This window comes from Phodopus roborovskii, unplaced genomic scaffold (genome assembly GCF_943737965.1).
Source record: "Phodopus roborovskii unplaced genomic scaffold, PHOROB, whole genome shotgun sequence".
Lineage (NCBI taxonomy): Eukaryota > Metazoa > Chordata > Mammalia > Rodentia > Cricetidae > Phodopus > Phodopus roborovskii.
In genome coordinates this window covers 34,167,678-34,194,389 of record NW_026126433.1, presented here as the reverse complement: position 1 = coordinate 34,194,389, position 26,712 = coordinate 34,167,678, and the positions used below count along the sequence as shown (strand labels likewise).

At 38.7% G+C, this 26,712-nt stretch overlaps 1 protein-coding gene across 11 annotated transcripts in view; it reads left to right on the top strand.

The window, feature by feature from the left end:
- Positions 1 to 9,105: 9,105 nt before the first annotated feature.
- Prrc2c (proline rich coiled-coil 2C) overlaps positions 9,106 to 26,712 on the top strand; it is a 78,635-nt gene continuing 61,028 nt past the window's right edge. For all 11 annotated transcript variants that reach the window (XM_051186113.1, XM_051186108.1, XM_051186104.1 and 8 more), the window contains exon 1: positions 9,106 to 9,255. The gene's annotated coding sequence lies outside the window, so the exon portion shown is untranslated. The remainder of the gene's footprint in view (positions 9,256 to 26,712) is intronic.

Here is a 26,712-nt window from a genome sequence, read left to right as displayed (position 1 = left end):
TGCCTGGGTTTAGGGAGTCTTTCCACATGATGTTCCCTCTGCCTAGTGCATTTTTCACTCTGTCTCAAAAGAATTTATAAATCTATTCATTTATGTGTGGGGTCGGTGCACATATCATGGCATGTGAGTGGAGGTCAGAGAACAACTTTCAGGAATCAGTTCTCTCCTTCTACCATGTGGATTTCTGGGGTCAAACTCAGGCCATCAGGCTTGGTACCAAGGATCTTTATGTGTCTTTGCTGGTACACACACACATTTCTCTTAAAAAAAAAAAAACCACTCATACATAACTTTTAGACACAGTTGCATATATATGTATGTATGTATGTATGTATGTATTACTCCACTCCCTATCCCACCTAACTATAAACTCCCTGAAAAAAGATGGTTTTAGCTGGGAAGTGGTGGTGCACGCCTTTAATCCCAACACTTGGAAGGAAGAGGCAGGTGGGTCTCTTTGAGTTCTAGGCCAGACCTATTCCCCCCAGGTCACACCCACACCTGTTCCCACTCCCCAATGGGCGTGGTCAGTACAACAGATGTGGGAAGGGTGGATATCTCACTACAGAAATCCTACTCAAGAAACCAGAAGAAGAACTTGGTTTTACTCATCTTTATGTCTTCCATCACCATTGTAAATGTCTGATGTATCATGACTTCTTAGTAAATATTAATTGAAAGAAAAACACTGATTGAGGGGCTGGAAAGATGGCTCAGTGGTTAAGAACACTGACTGCTTTTCCAGAAGACCTGGGTTCCATTCCCAGCAACCGCATGGCAGCTCACAACTGTCTGTAACTCCAAGATCCAACACCCTCATACAACATACATGCAGGGAAAACACTTCTGCGGTGCTTCCTGCTTGTTGCTGCTGTGTTTCTGCTGTATTTGGCACGGTGTGATTATTATGTGAAAGAACCCACTGTATCTAGAAAAGTTCATACACCCCAATAAGCCTCTCTGCTGATGCAACAATCCAAATAAGAGCAAATCAAACCAAATTAGAAAAAGTCCACGTTTAATGGATACAACACTCCTGGATAGCCTTCCAGCCCTCCAGAGAGGTGACAGGAAAGGGGATAGTTTAAATACCCTGTGGGAATGGTCTTGAGTATCTTTGGGGGAGGGGCCATCATTTGTCTGGCGTTTTGAGATGCAGCAGAGTTTGGACGGAGATGGGAAGCGTGTTTGGGTGGAATTTTCACCATAACATATATAGTGTGGTGTGATTGTTTATTAAGAAAAATCCCACTCCTCACTGGGGCAGTTTACTTCCAGATCATAATGAAGATGATTTTTGTAAGAAACACAATAAAGATGATTTTTTATGAAGATGATTTTTATAATGATGATTGGTTAGATCTATGATTTAATTGGACATTCTGAGTTAGCCTAAAAGATACAGGTGGTTAAGACAGTTAGTAAAGATGATTAGGGAAATGGTTTAGGTTATTCTGCCAATTGTTCCAATAAGAGATACAAAAAAAAAGCAAAAATAGAAGTCACCTTGCCCTTTGTTAATATGAGATTTATAGTGGATGGAAAATAACAAGGAAGTTTCAAGCATTACAGACCCATGAATTCTGCCTGTGATAAAAACAGGCTGATGATTAAAGAGAACAATAACACTCAAGGTTAGGCATAAGTTCCTTGGTCATATAACTTACAGAAATAAATCACAGGTCTCAGTATACACCTTAAAAAAACAAACTTGTAAGAGGAAATTAAATGACCCTATTGTGTGTAAAGGAAAATAGATTGTGAACTAACCACTCCTTTAAAGTTTCTCTAGAGTAGAATTAAGAATAGAAATTTGCTACACTGAACCACAACTAGCTGCTTGGTGGTACAAAAGAAACTGACTGAAATATACTTAGCTTGCTTAAAATTTGGTTAATCAATTATAAAAGAATCCTTGCTTTGGGATGATGATGTTGTGGTGGAAAAATTAATACAAAGAAAAATGTTTAACTACTTGTGGGCATCTAAGAAAAACATGACACTTGTGGTCTTAATGTGATTTCTTATGTAAATATTTTAATTTGTTTTTGGAAAATAGGTAACGTGGTTGTGAAGTAATCTTTTCTTGCAAGGAAATTTTTGTCTTAGGAGGTATTACAGTGATAAGAGAAAAATAAGAGCTGGAATAAAGAAAAAGGAGGAAAGATGTAAAAAGAAAAACATCAGGGAAGAGGTAGAAGGAAAAACATCAGGAAAAAAATAGAAGGGAAACAACTGGGAAGAAGAAAAAGGAAAACAAGAGGGTAAAAACAGAACAGAGAAAGAGCATCGTAGGAAAAACAACCAACAGAGAGAGAAAAAGTTCCCTGTGTGTGTCTGTGTGCCTGTTCCAGTAGCTTGCCTATCCAAATCTCTCCAGTTTCTCTAACCTGCTGGGGGCTGGTCCCCTTGGCAACAATGGAGTGTACCCCTTAAGATTCTAAAGTAAAATAGCTCTTCCTTCCCTGAGTTTCTTTGTATTAGGGATTTTGTCACAGCAATAAGAAAAGTCCCTAGTACATCTGTATCATAAAACATGTGAGGAGAGGCAATCCTGGAGTGAAAAGACTCAGGCAGTGGAAGTGTGAAATTGTACGTTGGTTGATACTTGTATTAGCTTGAGGCAATCATTTAATCTCTGAGTCTCAGTTTTATAATATGTATTACAAATTGGTGTATCAAATATGTGCACAGGTTTCACACAGTGTTGGCCACTGGTTGGCATTCAAAAATTGGCAGCTATATAACAAAGTAGAAGGAATTAGAGTTATGATAGCCCAGACCAAAGCATGGAGGTAGTGTGTCCATTTGTTGCCTTGGGCAACTGGGGCCTGCCTTCTCAGCTCTCTGCAGCCTGGCTTACCCCTGGGTGAGCCCTCTCTACGACACAAAGTCCTCTGCTAATGATCTCAGAGCATGTTTTGGGGCAGATAGCAAAACTCAAGGAGAAATTTTTGTGAAGCTTGGGGCTGCAGTTCCTATCTACACTCCACTGTAGTCATCAGAGGTGAGCCAATTGTCTTGCTTTGCCCTGGACCAAGGGGTTTCCTTTGTCATAAGAACTTCTAAGCGAAAACCAGAATGGTTCCATGAAAACAGGGATGGCTGGTCACTTTGGCCGTATCCTCTTAGGTTAGATAGTTGTTATAGTTAAATGTAAACTAATGTATATCACTATTTTATTAGTCATTATAATGACTGAGATTTCCAAATTAAAAGTTTCATATAGGGACCAGTGTGATGGCTCAATGGGTGAAAGCACTTGTCATGTAAGCCTGACAACCTGAGTGTGGTCCCCAGAACCCACAATGGATGAACACCAACTCCTCTTCTGACTTCTTCATATGTGCAATGACATGTAATCTTCTGGGACTCTAAAGGTGCCTGGATTGTATGCAACACACACACACACACACACACACACACACACTAAGGAAATAGTGTTTTAAAGTTTTATATAAGCAATACTGAATACTGGAATGAATCGTTATAGTTGAGTGTAATTTACCCAGGGTATTAGCTTTTTAATGCTTTTAGTCACTAATCCCATTTCCTCTTCTTTCTACCAAGACTGTGTGCCCTGTGAAGTTAACAGTGGCACTGTACTGAGTATTGAACTAATTCCCATTTGAAGCAATTACCTCAATGAGACTCTAATCAACTCAAAGAAGTATTTCTGAAATAACCATTTAATTAGCCCCAGCAGAAATAAGAAAGGAGAACACAAAGAAACTAATAAACAAGGACTGAGCTAGGCATGGGCTTGTAACACAGGAAATTCCCTCTTCCACAAGATGTTGCTCAAAATGTCTGGTTACCATGGAGTAAGAAAAGATTTGAAACTGCGTGGCTTCACTGGCGTACTGCATGTACAATAGGTTGGGCAGGAAACAACTAAAGAGTCCTTATACTTTAAAAATTGCTAGACACAGCAGCCAGGCTTGTGACTTCAGAAATAATTGAGTATTGTAAGTACATTTGTCAGCAGTATCTCAAGTATTCTCTGTCCTCAAGATGTTTTAAAAGCATTTTTTCCCTGTTTCTCCAATTACCACCACCTGTATTCCTTTGAACTTGTTTTCTTTTCTGCATTTGCTCCACCTGAATCACTTCTTCGAGATCTTGCCCTTCAGATCCAAGTCTTACACCATGACTCATTTCCTGGCTCAGATGAACTCCTTAAGAATGCTGAAAGCAAACCAAGTCCTCTCCATCATCTCTCTATCTTCTTCCTCCCCTCCCTTCCACCACCACCCCTGAGTGACTAAACATCCCAGATAATGTTCTACATTATCTATCGGTAACTGTGCTGAATCGAATGGGCGAATAAATCCCAATTACTTCAGAATTTATTAACACATGACATGACAAATGAATACTTTTAGTCAAAAGGTATCACTTACTCAGTTTTTAAAAAGTTTTTTTTTGGCTAATTAATAATTGATTGGTAAACAAACTATTGTCTTACTTTATATATAATGTAAAAGTGTATTTATATATGTATGCATTGTATTATGTCACAGAAAACTCATGAGTTGGCAAAAGGCGGTTTCTTTTTAAATTTTATCTTGTGTGCATGCGTGAGTGCACAAGCGTTACACATATGTTCGAGGTACTCTCAGCCCAGATTGCTGGAGCTGCCTGATATGGGTGCTAGACACCTAACTTGTGTTCACTAGAGGAAAAGCAGGAATCCCAGGCCTAAAAGAGGCTCCTTGAAGCAATGACAGTATTGTTCTTGTCTCCATTTGCAAACTTGCAACATTGGCAGTCATTAATGAAGTTACATTTTCATATAGTGTTTGAATACTATGTCTTTAATTATATGCAGTTCATCATGTTTCCCAGTTTACAAAGTATGAGACATCCTGGATTTATTTGTTGGAAGCTAAGTCTTTCTATATAGTTCAAGCTGCTCTTCCATTTATTGTCATCTTCTCTTAGTTTCCATGTGCTGGGCTTCCAGCTTCATCATGTTATTAACTAATTTGTTTGTTTGAGTCACGCCTGCAACTTGCTATGCTAAGGCTGATTTTGAACTCACAAAGATCCACCTAGCTGAACCTCCAGAGTGCTGGATCTAAAGAGGTGTACTACCATTCCCATCTCAATTGATTTTTTTATTTGTAACCTATGGTGTCATCCATTTTTAGCACCTCCAGCTTCCTAGATTCAACCAATGATAAACTAAACATTTTAATTAATTAGCTAATTTGTATTTACTTTTGGTTTTTTGAGGCAGGGTCTATCTGTATAGTCTTGCCTGTCCTGAAACTTGACATGTAGGCCAAGCCAGCCTCAAACTCACAAAGACTCACCTGGCTCTGCCTCCCAAGTGCTGGGATTTAAGGTTTGTGCCACCACACCAAGCTAAGTAAATACTTTACTAAAAAGCAAAACAAAACAAAAAATTAGCAAATAAGGCTGAACAATCACAAAGGAAATAAAACATATGGTTTGGGGAGTCAATTTGATTTTCAACTAAAAACTAGTTTCGATTTTATACCACCAATTGAAAATCTAGTGTTAGTCTAAAATTACTGTTTAAAAAGCCACACTGAAAATTAAACAAGTTTTCATTTCCCGTGAAAACATTTTTGTTGGGGTAAATTTATCTGGTGAATTTATCTAGATTGGGAGCTGTACAAACAACTGAAGACAAAGTAAAATTTTAAAAATATTTTATTAGCCAGTTTTGTGCCCCACACCTTTAATCCTAGCACTTGGGAGGCAGAGGCAGGTGGATCTCTATGAGTTTGAGGCCAGCCTGGTCTGCAGGTCAGCCAAGACTGTTAAATAGAGAAATCCTGATTCAAAAAACCAGCACTACCAAAAAGAGGGTTTTTTTTTACATATATGCACATGAAAAAAACTTTTCATTTTGGTATATGTACATGTGCATATATATATATATATATATATATATATATATATATATATATATATATATATATATGTGGTCTGTGTGCATGTAAGTATGTTGACATGCATGTGTGTATGGGTACACATGCATGTGTGTGCCATGCATGTGGAGGTCTAACCCTGACACAGCAGGTGCTTTATCCACTGAGTCATCATGCCAATGCAAAAAGTGTTTGAAAAGTAATGTTTAAAAACATTTATTACATTGTATTTCTATATTGTGTAATGTTTCCTGCCATTTGCATCCATGGAGAGTTGATAGCATATGAGAACTGGTTCTCCATCATGTGGGTCCTAGGCATTAAGCTCAGGTCATCAAGCTTGGTGGCAAACATCCTTACTTATTGAGCCATCTCACCAGCACCAAAAGTAGTAGTTAGCTTTAGACATTAAAATAATACATGGCAATTTCAGTCAGATTCTCCCCCCCTCCCATCACCAAAAGAAATAGGAACTAAGGAAAATAAGACTGCTGTCTGAGTTAAACTTTAAGATTGCATACAGTGAGTAAGTAGAAATAAATAAACTCACCTTTAAAGCACAAACTGACCTAACTCTAGTGTGATTTGATTTTTATTGAAAGAACATTGCTAGGAGGTAGCTATGGAAACAGAGGAAGGAACACTCAGAGGCACTTCAGGGATGGTGGCTATCCAAGGGCTGTCAAAGAGAAAAGGAGCACAGCAAGATGTCCCTGCTATATTGGCAATCAATGTAGAAAATCACAACCACTAGAAACTCAATAAATATTTCAACCTTTGGAACAAAATCATCCTCTTGTGGAACTAGATAAATCAAAAATGTTCTTACATATAACTCCTTGTTCTGAATCTATGTTTGCCAAGTACCTTCCGACAAGAAGATTTGGTTTCTTTTTTGGTTTTTCAAAAACAGGACTGTCGCCCTAGTTGTCCTGGAACACACTTTGTAGACCAGGCCAGCCTCGAACTCACAGAGATCTGCTTGCTTCTGCCTCCCGAGTGCTGGGATTAAAGGCCTGGGCCACCATGCTGACTTCAGCTTTCATTTCTTAAGTAAGTTTAGCTACATAGAAAATGCTCTAGCTAGCCAGGAGTAGTGGTCCACGGCTTTCATCACAGCACTAGGGGAGGGGGACAGAAACAGGTAGATCTCTGTGCGTTCAAGGCCAGCCTGGATATACATAGTAAGTTCTAAGATAAACAGAGCTATATAGTGAAAGCCAGTCCTGAGAAAGAGAGAGAGAGAGAAAGACAGAGAGAGAGAAAGACAGAGAGAGAGAGACAGAGAGAGAGAGAGAGAGAGAGAGAGAGAAAGAGATGCACTAACTGTAGGGATGAGCACTGATGTATACAAGTTACAATGTGATGGCTATTCTGGGTTATCAACTTGACTACTACCTGGAATTAACTAAAACTCAAAAATGTGGGGGCACACCTGTGAGAGATATTTTGCTTGATTTGAAATAGGAAGATTGACGTCTAATCTGTATCTCTGAGCTGGGATCATACACCTTTAATCCAGGTATTTTAAGATGGGGAGAGCCACCTCTAATCTGGAAGCCTAGATAGAGACATGGACAAAGGAAGCTTTTGTTCTTTGTCTACCTGCTCTTGCCTCACTAGCAAGTCTACTCCTTCACTGGCATAAAGGCCTACTTTGGGATTTCAGGATATATGGAAGACTAGCAAAGACATCCACCCTTGTTGACTGGAAAGTTGGACTTTGGGTTCGTACAAAGCCATTATTGGATTAGCTGGACCACAGTGTGTAAGTCATTTAATAAATTCCTTTTCTATAAATACATATATAGTGATTCATTTTACAAATTCTGTTACTCTAGAGAACCCTGACTAAATACATGGCTCTTAGAAAATCATGAATATTCTGTTTGTACATGTCAGTCTCATAACCTGAGCAAATGTCAACTAAGTGGATTGTTGGAGGTCTTCTACATTGCTCAAGAAAGATGTTTCAATACCAGGATACTAAAGACCAGATTCTAATGGCTTGGGGGAAATCACCACGGTGTTCTCTTGGTGAAAAGAGAGGCCCTTCTCTGGCCTGTTAAATCAACCAGCCAATTGTGTCCCATTTTAAATGACCATTAAAGGGATTAAGGATTATAATTTAGTTGGATTAGTACTTGCTTAACATGTGGAAGGCTCTAGGTTCAAGCCCCAGCAATGCAAAACAGTCTAAAATGATCACAAATTTCAACTAGAGAGAAAGGTGCTTGTGGTTTACTTCTGTGTGGTTTTACTCTAGCATTCTAGCACTGTGGTATCATCACATAAACACAGACCAATTACCAGGAGAGACATTAATCAGACAAGGAGAGGTTGACAAGAAATTTTTTTTTACAAGAAATCTTCGAACTTATTATGCATTATAGATACTTCATAAAGTAGACAAAATGTTAGACATTCATGAATTATTAGGGGGAGGGATCAAACCCAGAACCTTGCACACATGAAGCAAGATACTAGAAGACACTGAAATACATGTTCAGCCTCCAGATATTATATCATTTCCCTTCCTCACTTTAGGGTAGTTTCTGTTTCTATTTTACAGTTCCCTAGGAAATATCTGCATGAGTGAATCTTAACTGTTAGTTTTCTTTGCTAATTAGTTCAAGAGATAAACACTGACAGGGAAATCATAGAAATGAACAGTGCCTTATTTTACACCCATAATTACAAATGCCAAGGGTGGTACCATCAAAGCTCACCAGGCCGTTTATTCCTCACACTTGGATTACTTTTTCACGCTCAGGTAACTTCAGACTTCTCAAACTGCCACACCATACCTTCTCACTTTGCCTCCTAGTCGAAGGACAGTCCAGCAAAGTGCTGGTTGTAAATTTATACGCTCGTCCATCAGTTGTGCCAATGCACAGAGACAAACCAAAATGTATTCCGGATGACTCAAGACTTCTGGAATCTTCCCAGGTGAAAAGCTTTGTCTTCCTGAGATCGTTCTGGTAGATGGAACTCCCTCCTTCCAGTAGGAGGCAGCATTACCCTCGGACCACAGTCGAGATGCTACGGAAGTGTCACGTGACCACGCAGTCTCAACTACCCCCCCCCCGGCGGTCTTGCGGAGATTTTCTTTACGTACGCAACGTCGTGACGTAGCACGCAGGGGCTGGCTAGCCGCCATCTTGCTTCTTTTTCTCGCTTGCTCTCACCCTCTCAGGAGGTAGCGAAAGTGCTTTGGCGGTTTGTACGGCCGCGGCTCGGGCTTTCCGTACTGGGCGGCCTTGCGGACGATCCTTCGAGGCTCCCTCCCCAACCCCTAACCCGTACCTGACGAGCCCCTGGAAGCGCGCAGACTAGGTCCTCACCCTGGCGGGTAAGGAGAGCCAGGCCGTCGGGGCGGTGAGGAGGCCCGATGGAGGAGGGCGGGCGCGGGAGGCCTGGGGCCCGCGGCGCCTCTGCCTGGGCTCCCGGCATCGCGGCGTCCGCGGGGATCCGGCGCGGGCCCGCCGCCCATGTGCGCGGCGTGTGCGGCGGCCGGGCGGCCCTGCGGCGGCCGAGGGACCCTCCACCTCCAGCCGCGGGCCCGCGCGCGCCCTTCTTCCACGGCGTGGAGGATGGTGCCCGTGGCTGCTCCGAGGGCCCTTGCTGCCCGTGGACGCTCCCGGCGTGGTGCTCGCGTTTGCAGCGAGCAGTGTTATGGCCCAGGCCGATCATAGAGGCTCTGCGGGGACCCAGGACAAGCCCTACTTCCGCTAATATGCGAACAACTTCTTGGAAGATTTGGGTTGTCCTTTCTCCCGCTAGGCCGCTCCAGCCCAGCAATTGCGGGAATACCGCTCGGCTGCTGCCTTTTTTTTTTTTTTTTAAGAGCGTTTAGTATCACTGGTTGCTAGGATAAAGACCCCATTTAAGACTGAAGAAAGGAACATGGGAGTCAGGGAGGATTCTTGTTTGGTTTTGCATATAAGGAGCGACCTGATCCGTTTAAAGAGATGTATGTTTAAAGTTGTTCAAGATTTTGGGGTCGTCTAACTTGCCTAATAATTCCTGGCTGTTAAAACTACCCGGATTTCCGCATTGACTGGTCTACAGCCTGGGCTCATAAATTCATACCCCGGTAGGATACTTAGAATCGTACAGTAGGCGGCTCTACTGTTAGGATTTCTCTTTTGGAACGCACCAGAAGATTCGGGGGATGCTCGATTAAGTGCTTGGTAGTTAATTCCTGCAAATGGAAGTGATAGGTGGGGTGGTATTAAGCGACCACCACGTTAAACCTCCGGTATTTTTAAAAAGTAGAGTCAAGCTTCTACGTTGGTCATTAAGATGTTGCTTTGGCTGGAGCCATTTTTAGGTGTGTGTCAACGATGCACTGCAGCGTCCTTTCTGGTATGCCCCAAATACATTGGTTCTCCGAAAATTAGAAACAGTTCGAGTTTGTATATAGTAAAATAGTTATTATTTGCTTTTCTGGAATGGATTTTTCAAAATAAGCTGTTTAGTAGGTTTTTTGTTTTTTTTTCGGGTCTGCAGGTGTGTGTTCTCCATTACTTAACCTCTATGTATTAATCATAAGACCTTTATATACGTTAACTTTTTTTATTATTATTATTCCTTCTAGTCTTTGAGGAAGGTGCCCTTATACTTGTTTTACAGTTGAGGATATAATATTTGAGAGACTGGAGTAATTTGATCAAGGTCACACAAATTTTTAGTGGTACTGTAGTCAAGGCTGTCCTTTCAAAGCCCAAAGAGAATTCTGTGAGCTATCGAAGTGTCCCTTATTAACTGGTAATTTTTCTTTAGCTTGCCTTCTAGTATTGAACATTGTTACATGTGAAGGTTAAAGTGTTGCCAGGTGTAACTGGGTTTTATCTGTTTGGTGGCATAGGAACACTAGAGAAAGACAGTGATAGGTTTCAGGCAGCCTGGGCCAGGTAAATGCTTAAAGGTGCTTTTTTAAATTTTGAGACGTTATTTTTAGGCCATTCCTTCATTTATAAAGATAATAGTATCGCCTCTCAAGCTTGCTGTAGAATTTCAGACTGTATAAAAGTCTTATACTATGGTTAGTTCATTTTTTTTTTTTTTTAAGACAGCTAAAAATGGAGGGAGAACAGTAGAGTACTGGTAGAAAGAAAAAAAATACTCTTCCATGTAGCATAATCTGTGTTCTCAGAATAATCCAAGGTTTTGGATACTAGTTTTCTTTTTCTTATTCTACATTTCATTTACATACTGGGCTTTAATTCATAAAGATTCCTCATTTGTGCTCTATATAGTAAATAATCTTGGGATCAGGTCTAGTTCAGAACCCAGCACAGAATTTCTTAAATGTCTTTGCAGATAATCCTGTGTCCCTAAATCTGTGCCCTGCCCCCCTTGCACAAGTTGTGAGTTAACTGGGTGATAATCTTTTTATGAAATTTATTCCATACTGGTTCTATATGATTTTATCATTGCTAAAATTACAAAATCAATTATATGTTTAGAAACCCCCACCCCCAGGGTTCACGATGGGCTCTCTATGTAGTTCTGGCCTTCCTGGAATTCACTGTGTAGACCAGGCTGGCCTCAAATTCAGAGATCTTCAAAGGTATGTGCTGCCATGCTCAGGAGAGAACTGTATTCTTACAGTGAAAGTGGCCCTGACTGAGGTTTGTATCTGAGTTCTGACTAAGATGTTCAGTAAAGCAAGCCCTTATGGGTGGAGTAACACAATGAATGTTTCATCTCAGTCAATGTTAATTGTTGCTTGGAAATCTAAGTTTAATGTTAGTTTCCTGAGTTATACAGTCCTAACATCTTTGTGAATCAAAGTATTCTTTAGAGAGTAACTTTTGTGTTGTGGTTTCCTTCTCAAGCTAACTATAAATTTGTTCAAGTGCCACATATATTTCTCATTTTGTTCTAGAGATCAGTGGGAGGCCAGCCATGTTTAGGGGCCTAAGTCTGTACCTATTTAAGAGGGCTATTACTGAGGTTCAACAGGCATATACTAAGGGTGTTGGATTCACCCTTAGTATCACTGCTTGGTTCTGAATATTAAAGGAAGGCAGAACCAACATTTATAGAGAGCATTGGTGGTATTTTAAAAAAAACTGCTGTCTAGGAACTTCTGCTTTCCTTGTCAGTCTATTTTTCTTTATTGGGCTTTCTCCATGCTTATACACCTATCTTGTATAGTGGTTGGTATAGTTTGTTTTTTGTTTACATTATTACGAGTTAGGAATACCAAATAATAGATCCATGTAAAAGTATACTTACTGTACTCATTGAGAGATTGATTTGTGTCAGATTTTTCTGTGTTTGTTTGAGAGAGACTAGCTCTAACTTGCCTAGAACTCATTGTAGGCCAGGCTGGCCTTGAACTCACAGATTGACCTACCTCTGCCTGGTGCTGGGATTAAAGATTTGGGGTCCCACAACCAGCTTAATTTTCATTTTTATTCAACTATTAAAGAACCTCTTCATTCACTTTGGCAGGTCTGCTGAATCAGGGGGAATGTGGCTTTGTTTCTTACTACCAAGCTACTTCACTTAAATTTATACTAAAAGTGTCTGTGAACTGTGTGGCAGTACATACCATTAATCCCAGCAGTTGGGAGGCAGAAGCTCTCTGAGGAGTTCAAGGCCAGCTAGGTTTATGCAGCAGTTCCAGTCTAACCAGTGCTACATAAATAAGGTAGGTGGGGGTTGCCATAGAACTGGACAGAGCTCTTTGAATGGCATTCATGAGGGCCTAGGTTTAGTTCCCTGTACTGCCCTTTACACCACAGAAGTTATCTTATAATCATAGGATTCATACCCAAGGATGAAAACAAAGGCTTGTGAGAAGATACAGGAAATTTGGTGTAGAAAATCCACTCACAGAAAAAGATAGTATGGATCAGGTGTCTGGTGATTGCTGTAAAGGAAGACATGATGGCTAAGAGATAAAAAATAATAATAATTGTGGGGTAGGAGAGGCGACTGGTGGTCAGAATCTGGGTTTCAAATCTCCAGCAGTCACATAAAACCAGGCAATATTCCACACACCTGTGACTCCAGCAGTTGGGTAGACTGTCTAAAAACCGAGTGGAGAGTCAGAAGGCTTCTGGCATGTTCTGGTCTGATTGTAGGCACATACATGCAAATACCAATAATTGTAATTTTTGTTTATTGTAGTTTTTCAAGTTCCACTTCATAGCTCAGGGTTTGGACTCAAACTCCTACCAAAGACTCCCTAGTACCAAAATTACAGGCATTTGCTACCCATCCTGGCTGGGGTTTTATTTGAAGCAGAGGTTCCTCATGTCCCTAAATGGGCCTCCTGCCTTGGCTTTTCAAGTACTGTGGTTCAGATGTGTTCCAGAGTTACGGCTAGTTAGTTAATCAACTATTCTCCACTAAGCTATATCCCAGCCCTATAACTTTTACTATTTGTTAAGGACCTAACCAGCTAGAGGATAAAAATATTTGCCCCCACTTGGGGGGCGGGAAGAAGCTTATTTCTTTAAATCTGTACTGCAGTAAACCTAGAAAACATTTTTTAAGTTGATAATTTATATATCTGGCTAGTAAGTAGTATAAGGATTTTAAGCATTGACCCAAATGAGCCTGAGTGATAACTCAGTTCCTGTGGCTGTTATTTCCTGAACTGAAGTCATTCACCAAGTTTTGGGTTTGTCTTCATCCCATCTGTTGTTAATACTTAAGTTTATTGCCCCACCCCCACCTCCAACTATGTCTCACTGTGCATCCAAGTTGCTTTAAATTTGCCATCCTTCAGAGTACTGGAGTAACAGGTGTGTACTATACTCAGTTTTAATTTACTATCTCTTAAGTGAATTTAAAACTAAAATGTACATTGTTATTTGTTTTTAACCATCTAATATGTTTAAAAATAAACGTATATACTCTTAAAATCTGATTGTGGGCCACTTCAAATTAGTATCCCACCAGCCTTTCTTTCTGCCCTTTGGAAAATGACTACTGTAAAAATGAGTGCTGGGTAAGACGAAGCAACAGTTGCAGATAATGAAGGCCCAAAAGTGATTAAAAGCCTAGAGTGAATGGATTCATCAAACAGGAAATGGCAGCATTCAGAAAAAAAATACAAAGTAGTCCTAATGCATACTTGACAGCCACCTTCATGAACTTAATATTTAGATAAAAGAAACATGCTAGGATGTCCTAAAAGAACTAGTGAGGAAATGGGGCAGAAGGGAATAATACAAACATACGATTACTAGAGTTACATGTAACAAGATTGAGAAAAATGTGTGGTAAATAGCTTTTGATTTAGTTGAGGTATCTTGGTGACCCTAAAAAAAATTAGGTCCTGGGGGTGGAAGGTTAAGAGGCAGGAAGGTGGAAAAAAGTAATGAGACCTTGATTTTCAGGTCTGTCAAACTTAGAACTATAAGTTTTAGAACTTAGATTTAGTTCTTTTTAGTTTGTACACTACAGCTGTCAAGTTCAGGTCCAGTCTTTTGGTGTTACAAAGAGAACATTGCATGTGTTTTCTGTATCTTATAAACTTAGTATTTTATGGTGCCATGTGTCATGAGTCTTGTCCTTAGATATTCGTTTTGGGGATTTTTGAGACAAGTCTCCCTATGTACCCTTGGCTGTCCTGGAACTCACTGTTGACCAAACTGGCCTCGGTCTCAGAGTTCTACCTACCTCTGGTGTGGTGGGATTAAAGGTGTACACCACCATGCCTGGTTTTAGCCATATTTAAAGCACATAAAAGAGGAGATAGGTGTCTAAGATGGTTAAAAAATTCACTCTAGTCAGGAGACCAACATGGCCCATTCTCTGAATTTAAGGCCAACTTGGTCTACATAGAGGGTTCCAGGCCAGCCAAGGTAATATTGTAAGACCCTGTCAAATAAGTCACTAAATTTTGAGTGAAGAAAAGAGAGTGATGTATCTTCCTTCCTCTTTTCATCTGATAATATGTGCAGGGCTGCTGTTGTTTATGATTGTGTGGTCAGTGTCTGAAGAAAGCAACAAGAACTTAAGCACAGCCCATGTTCCACTAGTGGTTATGTGCTCTTTTAAAGACATCAGCTTCTATCTGAGAACTGTAGTTTTTCCCAGGAGGATATATTTTCTATTTGCTCAAGGGCTTTGTGGAGACCACTGGGTGGCTTTGAAAGGCTTCTTAGAGAAACATATTAAATACACATTTAAAATGTCAGAAACAATCTGTAGAGATGGATCAGTGGCTAAGAGCACTTATAAAGGAACCAGATTTGGTTCTCAGCACCCACAAGATGGCTCACAACCATCTGTAAGTGCAGCTCCATTTTTTAATGCCCTTTAAAGATGGATAGTATAACTTACAAAATATTTTATATGAATGAAAAATAGTATATTAAATACCATGTCAAAATTCAAAGAGCTAAGAAAGCATTTTAAGATTCCTAATTTACTAACAATTTAGACCTCAAACAAAAAAAAAAATTTTTTTTCTCTCAAATATGGCTGTTGGTGGTCAGTAATTCAAGAAGCTACTTTTAGAATTCAGTCTGAATTTTTTAGATCTAAATTGAAGCACAATGTGGGAGGTATATAATTTCTGTTGAAAGTTCGAAAGGTGGATCATATAAATTTTAGTTTAAAAGTGGAAAAGAAAGCTGAATGTGGTTCCTCACACCTGTAATGCAAGCACTGTGAGTCAGGAAGATTGCCACTAATTTCAGGCCGGCCTGGGCTACCTATTGAGGTGTGAAATTTGGCTATATTGCTGTATGAGTATTTTATTATTATTAAAGTTGGACTTTGGTATAGTTGTGTTGTTCTAATATTGGAATTAGTATATTATCTGCCACAATTAGTATCAAGTTGTAGAAAGACAAAATCTCTCTGGAGGAGTCTTCTGACATTTTGAAGATAAAGGTGTCATAGTATTTATGACAAACTGAACTTGGAAAGAGTGAAATTAGAAAGTATATAAGGGAGGGTATACACCCCTTAATGTTTGAAGACCAACATTTCAATGGTATTGGGAGAGTTCGTAACTTACATGCTGTGTTTAAAATTCCATTCTCTATTGTAACCCTTTGGTTATGTGGAAGGTTGATAAGAAGGGTGAGCATTTGAGGAATACTCTTTCCCCATAGCTTAAAAACTTGTGGCTTAAGAACTATGAAATCAGTCTTAAAAGTAATTGTATATTACTTTTTGTTTAAATCCTGTAGCTTTTCAGTATGAATGCACTGGTAATCACTTGAAATAAATAGTAAATGTAAAAGCTTTACTTTCCTAGAACAGAACTTTTCTCACCCCACCCCGTCTCTCTGTCTCTGTCTTTCTGTCTGTGTGCTTGCATTGTGTGTGGGTTTGCAGAGGTGGAAGCCAACATTAGATGTTTTCCTCAAAGCCCTGTGCCTTACTGAGATCATCTCTCGATGAGCCTATAGCTCACTGTTTGACTGGCCCGGAAATCCTCATGTCCCTGTCTCCTCAGCACTGGGATTACAGGTGTAAACAGCTGCACGCCACCCCTAACCCCCAGTGTATCCATCCTGTCTGCATGTTCTCATCCATATTTGCAAAGTCCATATTTTACACTAAGCCATCTCTCTCTTCAGCTGCTAGGGCAGGGACTTCTTGACATTTCCACTTACAGCTCCTTTTGTCTATGACCCTGGTATATAAAATATTCAAGTCAAACATTTAGTAAATAATCATTTTGATATTTTCCTGTTTAAAGATAAAGCTGTATACAAGTGATAGCTTGTTTATTCCATAAATAATTAAATTTTGTTTAATTATCCTTGAGAATTTTTTATAGGTTGACTGGTACAGTGCTAAGAATGACATTCTTGCATAAGTTCATAATACAGTATCAGAAATATGTTAAGGACTATCTTAGAGATTCATAGGAATTGTATTCTAAACTGGAACGAGCTTGATGTCATCAACTTGAAATAATTTTAAAACCAAGCAATATGGCATAATACCGTCCAAAGGTAAACTAATTTGATACATGCTGAGGAAAATTATAGAAAATATTGTTTTCCATAATTAAACCATTATGTTTCTATAGCACATGGCCTTTACCAACTTTAACCAAGGCATTAGAGGAGCTATTCGGTCAGTGCATGGCCCAAATGTATACACAGAGAAATTGCCCAAACAACATGATTGAGCACTGCCTGAAACCCTTTGGATTTTTTGTAGGATTACAAATTCAGAAACCTTTTACTGTTATTAAATTTAATGTCATGATCCACACAAGAAGCTGACACTTTTTGGTTTATTTATTAGGTAAACGTTCTGCCACCATGTGGTTTCTGGGAATTGAACTGGTTTCTGGGAATTGAACTCAGGACCTCTAGAAGAGTAGTCAGTGCTCTTAACCTCTGAGCCATCTCTCCAGCCCAAGAAGCTGACACTTTTAGCAGCGTTTTTGTAGTTGTGGTTGTTTGTTTTGTTTTGTTCTTTTTAGTACAAAAGATTTGCTAGCTAGATTGCTTTTTTAATTGTAAAGTTGTTCTCTGTCCTAGGAAACATAAGTTCCTTATTTCCATTTCTTTTCTGTTTTGTTTGAGATTTGGTCTCATTTAAGCTCTGCTCAAACTCCTGCTGTTCCTGCCTCCATCTCCCAAGTGCTGGAAATATAGGCATACACCACAAAATGAAACTACATTTACAAGTATGGCCTGACTACCAGCCTCATTGTGAGACTGAAGTGATAAGTTTTGATGTTTTAGAGGCCTTCAACATATTGTTGTGATTTTACCTTTGCTATTATAGAAACAAATGTAATTTAAAGCCATTTCATGTTTCCTACACAAAGAAATGAACTCTTGAGATGGTAGTTAGGGCAGTTGCTCTGATCTGACCAGTGTGCATTATGTTTGTATTAAACATAACATTGAGTGAGTTGATATCATTATATGTTATGTGTGTAAATTATGTTTGAATATCATTTTAGACATTCGAATTACTAGTTGGTTATAATGGGCATCGGACCTTAGAAGGTAGGCAATACAATAGCTTGCTTTTTTTTTACTTGGAAGACACTTGTGATTGGAAGGTCCAATGTCAGTCTGTAATGTGAATAAGGTGTATATGCTAAGGTGTTTTTATATCCCAAATTGTAAATACTGCAATAGCATTGAACACCCGCCCCCCCCCCATTATTTTTTTTTGAGCTTTTTTGTTGTTGGTTTTCCTTCTAAGAAGCTGGTAGGTTCTTTTCGTGGGAATTATATATAGCACTTCCTGGGTATCCTCCTTCCCCAACACACACACACTGAAGAAAGTCAGAGGGAAAAGGGAAAGGTGCCCAGTATATGGGCATAGGGAGAAGTCATTTGGCTTGTTTGCCAGATGTAGCCTTGTAGACACACAATAGCAAATTCTGTGCTTTGACAAGTCATTTCACTGCTCTTGCAGTTACTGGTTGATTCTGAAAATGGAGAATGGGTTGAATTATATTTTATGATCACTTCTATTTATGGACAGTTGAACAATTACAAAGTTTGTGATCCATCCAGTTTGTTAATACAGTTTTAATAATGATCCTTGGAATTGAACATAATTTTAAACTTAGTGTGATAAATACAAACTTTGATAGAACTATTAAGTCCCAGGTCTGTGCATTTGGTTTCTGTTAACATAGTGATTTATTTATAGAATAATGCTACTATAATTGTAAAGATTCAGGCATTATGCTGGCCTGCCCCTGTCACCTGGAAGAATGCAGTCAGGCAGTACTCTGGTCATCCCAGGGTTCCATGAGTACTAGCTCTGCAGGCAGGTGTAAAGGACCCCTTTAAAAGTCAGACCCCTACCCACTTTGCTCTCTTTTGCTCTTCCTCTCTCTTGTTCTCTCTTTCTCCTGCTTTCGGTTGGCCACCAGCTACTCTCCTTTTCTCTTCCTCTCTCTTCCCCTCTCTTCCCCTCTCTCCCCCTCTCTCCTCTGTTCCCAGTGCCTCTATGTCTCTTCCCTTCCCCCTCACTCCCCTTTCTAAATAAACTCCTCATTCAAGCTCTGTCTGCCTGGCGTGTTAGGATTCCCTCCCACTTGGGTCACCCTCACTGCTGTGCTCTCACACATGGTCCCTTACCTCGGGACCACCACCCTCCCCCTTCTCCAGCTTTTATTTTTATAGCTGTAATGAAGAACAACAATAATATTAGCTGTCTTCGAACTAGAGGCTTTCCATACAGGCAGCCTGAGCCCATATACTGCATTTAGAAAATTCATGTTTATGGGGAGGTTTTAGAGGCCCTACCTGTGTTACCCAGTTTGCTTACCAATCCCCCTGCCTCAGCTACCTCAGTAGTTAGGATTATAGACTCCTACCACCACATGGCAGGAAATTCAACTTTTAAATTTTGACTACATGGTTATTCTTAAATTCTGATAGTCCAAGATCTGTTTAAATTTTATAAAATCATGGTTATATTGTTGGACTTTTGGATGTGTTTATGTTTTCAATTGTCATGTCTGCTTTCTGGATCTATTCAAGTTTTTAAACTAAGAACATAGAAAAGAGCAGGGTCTAGCAGATATCCTTACCATACTGGTCATTGCTTAGTTGTAGATGGGCTTTTCTTTCCTGGTAGGAAATGGCATTCTGTAAATATGTATTGGTTAGTGAATAAAGCACTGTTGGCCAACAGGAAAGCAAGATAGGCCGAAGTAGGAAACAAGGAGGTTTCTGGAAGTAGTAAGGAGATCCAAGATGGAAAATGGAGAGGGTGCAGCGGTGGGACCAGACCGGCAAGGAAAACCTACTCCTAACACTTTCCCAATTGCCAGTTCCCAGATAACAAACATTGAGACTCAATATTGATTGCAGCTCTCCAACTGGTAGCTCAGGCTTATTACTAACTAGCTTCCATAATTTAAATTAACCCATTTCTTTTAGTCTATGTATTGTACATGACTCTTGGCTTTACCCTGTCTTCCAGCATGTCTTGCTCCCCCTGCATCTCCTGGTGACCTCTAAGACTGTCCTTTTTCCCAGTGTCCTTAGTCTGATTTTCCCACCTAACCTTATCCTGTCCAGCTATTGGCCAGTCAGCTTCTTTATCAAACCAATCACAGTGTAATTTACACAGTGTACAGAAGTATTATTTTACAGCACCCAGTGGGTTCATGTAATTCTTTCCTGCTCAAAGCAAAACTCACACATGCCCGTGTCCTTTTGCATAGTAAAATGATTAGTAGGTGCCTGAACTTGGGAAGTAGAAACAGAAGGATCGGGTGGTATATCATCATCTGATGTGGAATATTATTTTAAGGTGTGTTACATTTCTTCCTTACTGCTTTTGTTTACAATGCAAAAACATGTTCATTTGCTTGATTAAATGAAACAACCTGTGATCAGGAGGTTGAGCCTGCAACTAGCTGACAGGAAGTGGTAGAAAGGAAGCAAGTGTATCAAGTGTTCCTAAGTGGATCCACCCCACCCACTCCCCCCCCACCCCCCCCCACACACACCCGAGACTAAGAAAGGAGAGGTTAGCCACTTATAATTCACCCTCTGAGCTAGCAGAATCTCACCTCAACCTTTGAATCCTGAGTTCTGTAGAGGAGTAGAGATCCAGATAAAGTTTCTCTTAGTGGCTTTGAGAGAGCTTGTGCAGGAGGGAACAGGATTCTGGTCCGCTGCCAACAGCTGCTAGTAAAAGTGGGGTTGCAGTTTCTGATTAGGGCAGGAGTTGCTTACGGGGCAACTACTCAATTGGGTGAAAACAACAGTCTACATAGTGTGAAGTTGAAACCAACTTACTACATTAGAACAACTCTCAAAATACATGGTGTTCACATATAACCAATACAAAATGATATGGAAACTTACTATTAAGTATGAAATCTTGTCCTTAGGCATGTTCCCAAGTAGCTCTTAAAACTTAAATTAACCCGATTATATTAATCTACATTTTGCCACATGACTTGTACTCACCTTCATACTATAAATCTGATTTTCTCCACCTTTCAGATCCCCCTTAATTCTCCCCAGAAAAACTTGGTATCCTCTCCTGCCTAGCTGTTGGCCACTCAGCTCTTTCTTTATTAAACCAATCAGAAGGTGCCTTGGCAACAACACATCTTCACAATGTACAAAAAGATTATCCCACAACACATGGTTGTATGTCTTTAGACTATAAGTTATCTTGAGATTATTTACTGTACCTAAACAATGTAAATATTATGTGTCTGTGGGTTCCCTTAAAAATTGTTTGTTGTTTTCTTGAAATATTTCCTATCCACAGTAGGTTTGTGAGTTCCGTACTTCCTAATCTCATTCTTAAAAGAGATTTTCCAATTCCAATATTGTTATTTTTATTTATATTTAAGAATTATTGTTATGCCTGGTACTTATTAATGTCTCAAAAACAGACAAGATGGGGAAATAAATAACTTTTTTAGAAAGTTTATATTTCATGAATACTGAATACCTTGAAACTAGGATGACTTGGGCCTGGTGAATGTTTGGTCATTTTAACTTGAAAATCTAGTTTAAATTGAAGTAATAAAATACTGTGTTTAGACTTAATATATCAGTCCCCATCCTCAATATAACTAGATGGCTTAAACACCGGAAATTTACTTCTCAGTTATGAAGGCTAGAAACTCAATCTACAGTTGCTACCGTAGTTTCTTTTAGTGAGGACATTTTCCCCTGCCGACACTATCCTTTTTATCATACTCTCATAACAGAATGAGTTCTGTTGTCTCCTTATATAAAATGTTGATCTAGTTGTGACTTTTATGTCATCATCTAAACCCAATTACCTCTCAAAACTATGTTTCTAAATACCATCCCTTCTGGGTTAGGACTTCATAATTTTCTGGTTACACAAATTCCTCTTAAAATCTGTGGTTCTTTTTATGTTATTATAACTTGAAAATGATATTTTTCTAAACAGGTGGGTGTATTTATTAATGGAGGCATAACTTACTGTTTGTAATGATTTATCTTTGGCATTTTATATTTTATTGAATTATGAGGAAGGAAACATTCACTACATAGAATCTCTTTAATCATAAATAACATTATTTAATTTAAAAATTGTATCTCCTTAATAAATTATTATGATAAAATTATCTTGGGCACTTTTTTGAGAACCATCTGAAGTAACTGAATATTGATGCCACTGTTTTCTTAATGTGTGATTTTGGGGGGGAATAAGCTTGTAAATTTTTCATAATTTATGATTTTAAGTACTGCTGAGACTCAGTTCAGTAATTTTATATTATTTTACATACCAAACCTTAGTTTTTGAAGGGTGGATCCCAAAATACATTGCTAAGTTAAACTGTGGGTCTATAAGTGTGAAAAATAAATACCAAAGTTTACTAATGTTTTTAAGGCTAGTGATAGAAAAATACCCCTGGAGAAATTTTGTATAGAGTAGGTGACCATTTTAAAATCCTTAAAATTGTGGGAGGAATAAGCTTAGTCTTCTAGAACATTAAAAATGGTACAGAGCATTCTTTTTAATGTGTAGATCTAAACACTGTATTCTCTGCAAACCTAAAATTCAAATCATATTCTTACATCAATAATTTTCTTGGAACAGTTCTTGAACTTGTTTTAGTAAAATTCCCATGTGAAACTGGCTATTTGTGCCAGTATGGAAACAGGTGGGGGTGTTGAAGGCTAGATAGCTTTTAAACAACTCTTCTTTCCTTTGGTTTTTCTAATCCAAAATGGTACTGTTTTCCTAGATAACTCTTATTTCTTAAAGGCTCAAATTTTGTGTGTCATTTTATCATTAGTTTTATCTTTTTGTTTAGTTTTCCAAGACAGGGTTTCTCTGTGTAACCCTGGACCAGGGCTGGCCTCAAATCAGAGCCACTTGCCTCTGCTTCCCAAGTGTTGGAATTAAGGGCATGAAACACCATGCCTGCTCACTAATTTTATCTTAGTTTTTAAAATTAGACTATCTGTGTTGAGGGGTGTTTTGGTTTGTTTTTCTGTGTATGATTAATTTGTTTTGGTGGTGAGGATTGCACCCAGGGCCTTGATAAGTAAATTCTGCGCCACTGATCTTAGCTAGCTTGATTCCCACAACCCGAGAACTAGCTCTTGAACTTACTGGCTTTTGTTTTCTAATTTATTAATTTCTGCCTTTTCTGCTTTCATTGTTAGGACAACTTTTTGTTCTGAGACAAGTTTTTCATGTAGCCCAGGTTGCCTAAAATTTACTGTGTAACCAAAGGACAGTCTCAGACTTCTGACCCTGTTCTGACCCCTCTTCCTCTCTCTCTCCCTCCCAAACACTGGGATTACAGAGGTCTGTAACCATACCTGCTGTTGAACCCATTTTTAAACTTCTTGTTTTGTCTAGTAATAGAAATACTTCACTTGGCATGTAAATATGGTTTATATTTATTGTGTTTTGATAGATTATTTCCCATTTTTGCAATATTGGTTTTGAATTTGTGTGTGTCTTGTCACAGACTTTAATTTTAATTCTCTTAAATTTTTGAGATTATAATCTTAAACAGTTTTCATGCTAGTTCCAGAAGCAAAACAGCTTTTGTTGTCCCCTTACTATTTTCTAAGATTCTTTTTTTCTTCTCCTGTATTATCGTTGCATACATTTCCTTTCTTTTATCAGGGCTTCTGATTTGTCATTTTCCCTGTCTTGCTGGGCTGTTTCTCTTTCTAACATCACATCTTGCAGTCCTCCCATGCCCCTAAATCTAAATGTATGTATTGCTGACAGATTATTTTTAGTATTATTCTGTGTTTATGTGTGTGTGCCAAAGTGTATGTATGTATCTGCAATGTCAGAAGAAGTGTCAGTTTCCAGCACCTTGAAAAAAAGGTGTTGGGAATTGAACCCAGGTCCTGGAAAAGCAGCTTTTTAACCTCTGAGCCATCTATATACAGCCCCCAATATACTTTTTTGTTTGTTTTTTAAGACAGGGCTTCTCTTTGTGTAGCCTTGACTAACTTGGTACTAGCTCTGTAGACCAGGCTGGATTCCAACTCACAGAGATCCACCAGCCTCTGCCCCAGGAATACTGGGATTAAAGTCCTGTACCACCACTGCCTGGTGATTTAATCTTATCTCTGATCTCTTATTGACCTGTTTTTGGCCTACATTTGCTCTAGTGGATTTAATAGTAAGACCTCCATTAGCAAAGAATCTAGGAACTATTGATTTAAAAAAAAAAAAAGTAACAAAGTAACAAAACCCATTTAGGATCTGGAATTTGGTTCAGTTAGTAGAATACTTAGCGTGCATGAAGCCCTGGATTTGATTCCTAGCTCCACTTAAAACCAGCTGTGCTGGCACAGGCCTATAACTCAAATGCTTCAGAGGTAGAAGCAGGACAATCCAAGTCTTGTACTTGGTTGAATTTGAGGCTACATGGAACCCTGCCTTATCCTTCCTCCAAATCTATATTAGGATATAGTCAACATAAAAAGTATTTAGTAGTTTTCATTCAGCATAATTGTTTTGGGATAAGTAAATACTAAATTGTTTTTCATAGTGACTACACAGTGCCATTTCTTTTCATCAGCAGTGTATGAAAATTCTAGTTTTTCCATAGCCTTACCAAAACTTGTTATTTTTAGTCATTCTCTAGAATGGGTAGAAGTATTGTATGGATACAGTGAAAAATAATTCTAAGTATGTTTATAGACTTTATTTGCCACTTGTGTCTTATGCCTATTTTTAAAACTACTTGTTTTCTCTGATTAAATTCTGAGAACTCTATCTTCTGGGTTAAGAGGCCTTTACCAGGTTGGTTTTGAAGTATTTTTTCCTCCAAAGTATAGCTTGCTTTCCGTCTTCATTCATACCCAAGCATAAGCACTTATGCGCGCGCGCGCGCACACACACACACACACACACACACACACACAGTTTGGGTATTGGCCTATTAACCTGGTAGCATATATACATATGTAGTTTTCATTTAACACGTCTTAAGCCTCACTGTTTTCTAAGTTTTCCCCTAGCACTTTTCCTGATTTTCTACATATGTGGCCCTATGATCAACAGATAAGACATTTTTACTTAATTCTTTTCAATCTGATTTCCTTTTGCTTGACTTATGTTGGCTAGAATTTTAGTGAACAAAGTGGAATCCTTTCTGTTTCTGATCTTTGAAGAGATAGGGGTAAGCAGTTCAATCCTGTAATTGTTCCTTTCCATTTGAGTTACTAAGCTTTTATCAGAAGTGAATGTTGGCTTTTTCCACATCAGGGGAGATACATGCTATTTTTTACTTTGTTAATGTGGTAAATTGCATTGCTTTAGCTTTAACTGTTGCGCAAACCTTCCAGGTTTTGTTTTGGTTTTTTGTTTGTTTGTTTTGTTTTTGCATGCTGAGAATTAAATCTGAGTGTTTGAACTGTATCCCCCCACCAGTAGAGTTTTGTTTGTTGGTTTGTTCATTGTGGTGCTAGGCCTCTTTCCTAGGGTTTCACCAAGCTAAACAGGTGTTCTACCACTACGGGTGGTAACTGAGCATATCACCTGCCTCTGGAGTGGTTCTTTGAATATTGTATTTTAGCTTGGTTGGATCTTTTGTGTCTGGATTTTTATTAAATTTATAATGGTTTTGACCATAGTTCTTCTAGTTTTCTCTTTAGGAAATACTGACTATGTACATAAATGACTAACTACTTGAAATTATTTAAAGACTCAATTGATAATGCATTTTTTTGGTTTGGTTTTGGGATTTAATAGGCTGATTTTGAATGGCTTGGAACTACTTTATAAAGCCTTCCAATGCTGAGATAATTTGTTTCTCAGAAATAAAGTAGCCAAAATTTTGTGGTCCATTATAATCATCAAAAATGAAACTAAATCCTGATGGTACCTTTTTATTGAGTTGCTTGGGTTCTGATGTAGCCGTCTTCATTTCTGAACAAGTTAGTTAGTGCTATTCTCTATTGAGTGAACTTGTAAACCTGATTGAGATGGCAAGGTAGGCACTCCATCTAATGCAAGACACTGGAAAGTAAGTAGGCAAAATTCAAGTTTAATTTTAAACTGAAAGTGTCCATAGTTAAGCTTCTTCTTTTTTTTTTTTTAATTCTGGGTTTGCCCTTTCTCAGTTGCCACTTTTCTTTTTTAGAGCTGCAAATCTGTTCCTGTAGAAATTATATAAGGCCAGGCATGGTAACCCATGCCTTTAATACCAAGCAGAGACAGTAGGATCTCTATGATTTCAATTCTAGCTTTGCCTACATTCGAGAACAAAACAGGACTGTATACAGAGACCCTGTTTTAAAACAACAAAGAAATATAATTGTAGCATTATATGCAAGTAAATTATAGTTTGCCTTTATCTTTGACCTGATTATCATTGCCATATCATAACAACCTTCCACTTGCAGCATACTAGGTAACAAAATGAAACAAAATCAAGAGTGACCTATGGCTTCTAAAAGCAAAAAAAAAAAAAAAAAAAAAAAAAATATTCCAGTGTTCTGAATGGTGCATTTTTTGTCTACTTTTTTAACTTAAAGTATCCTTATTGGAAAGACTATTGAAGGGTGTATTTAGAAAGACACAGAATGTAAACTATTCAAGAACCCGTTTTAATCTGGAAGGTTTTATTTAGTTTCATGTAAAACCAATACTTTGTGGCTTTCGGGAAACAGTTGTTTATTTTGTATTTAGAATTTCTTCATAATTTATTATAGTCTTTTGTTTTGCCTTTTTAAAGTTTGGGTTTTGTGTGTATTTAAAGTGTACATTGTGCTGCTTTGGTAAACACCAAGTGACTACTCTGGTTAAGTAAATCACTGTACCCTCGCTTTCCATTGTTACCTGGGCATGTGTTAAAAGTACTTAACACCACACTCCTTGGTTGATGAGATAGGACATCGTGTGTATATGG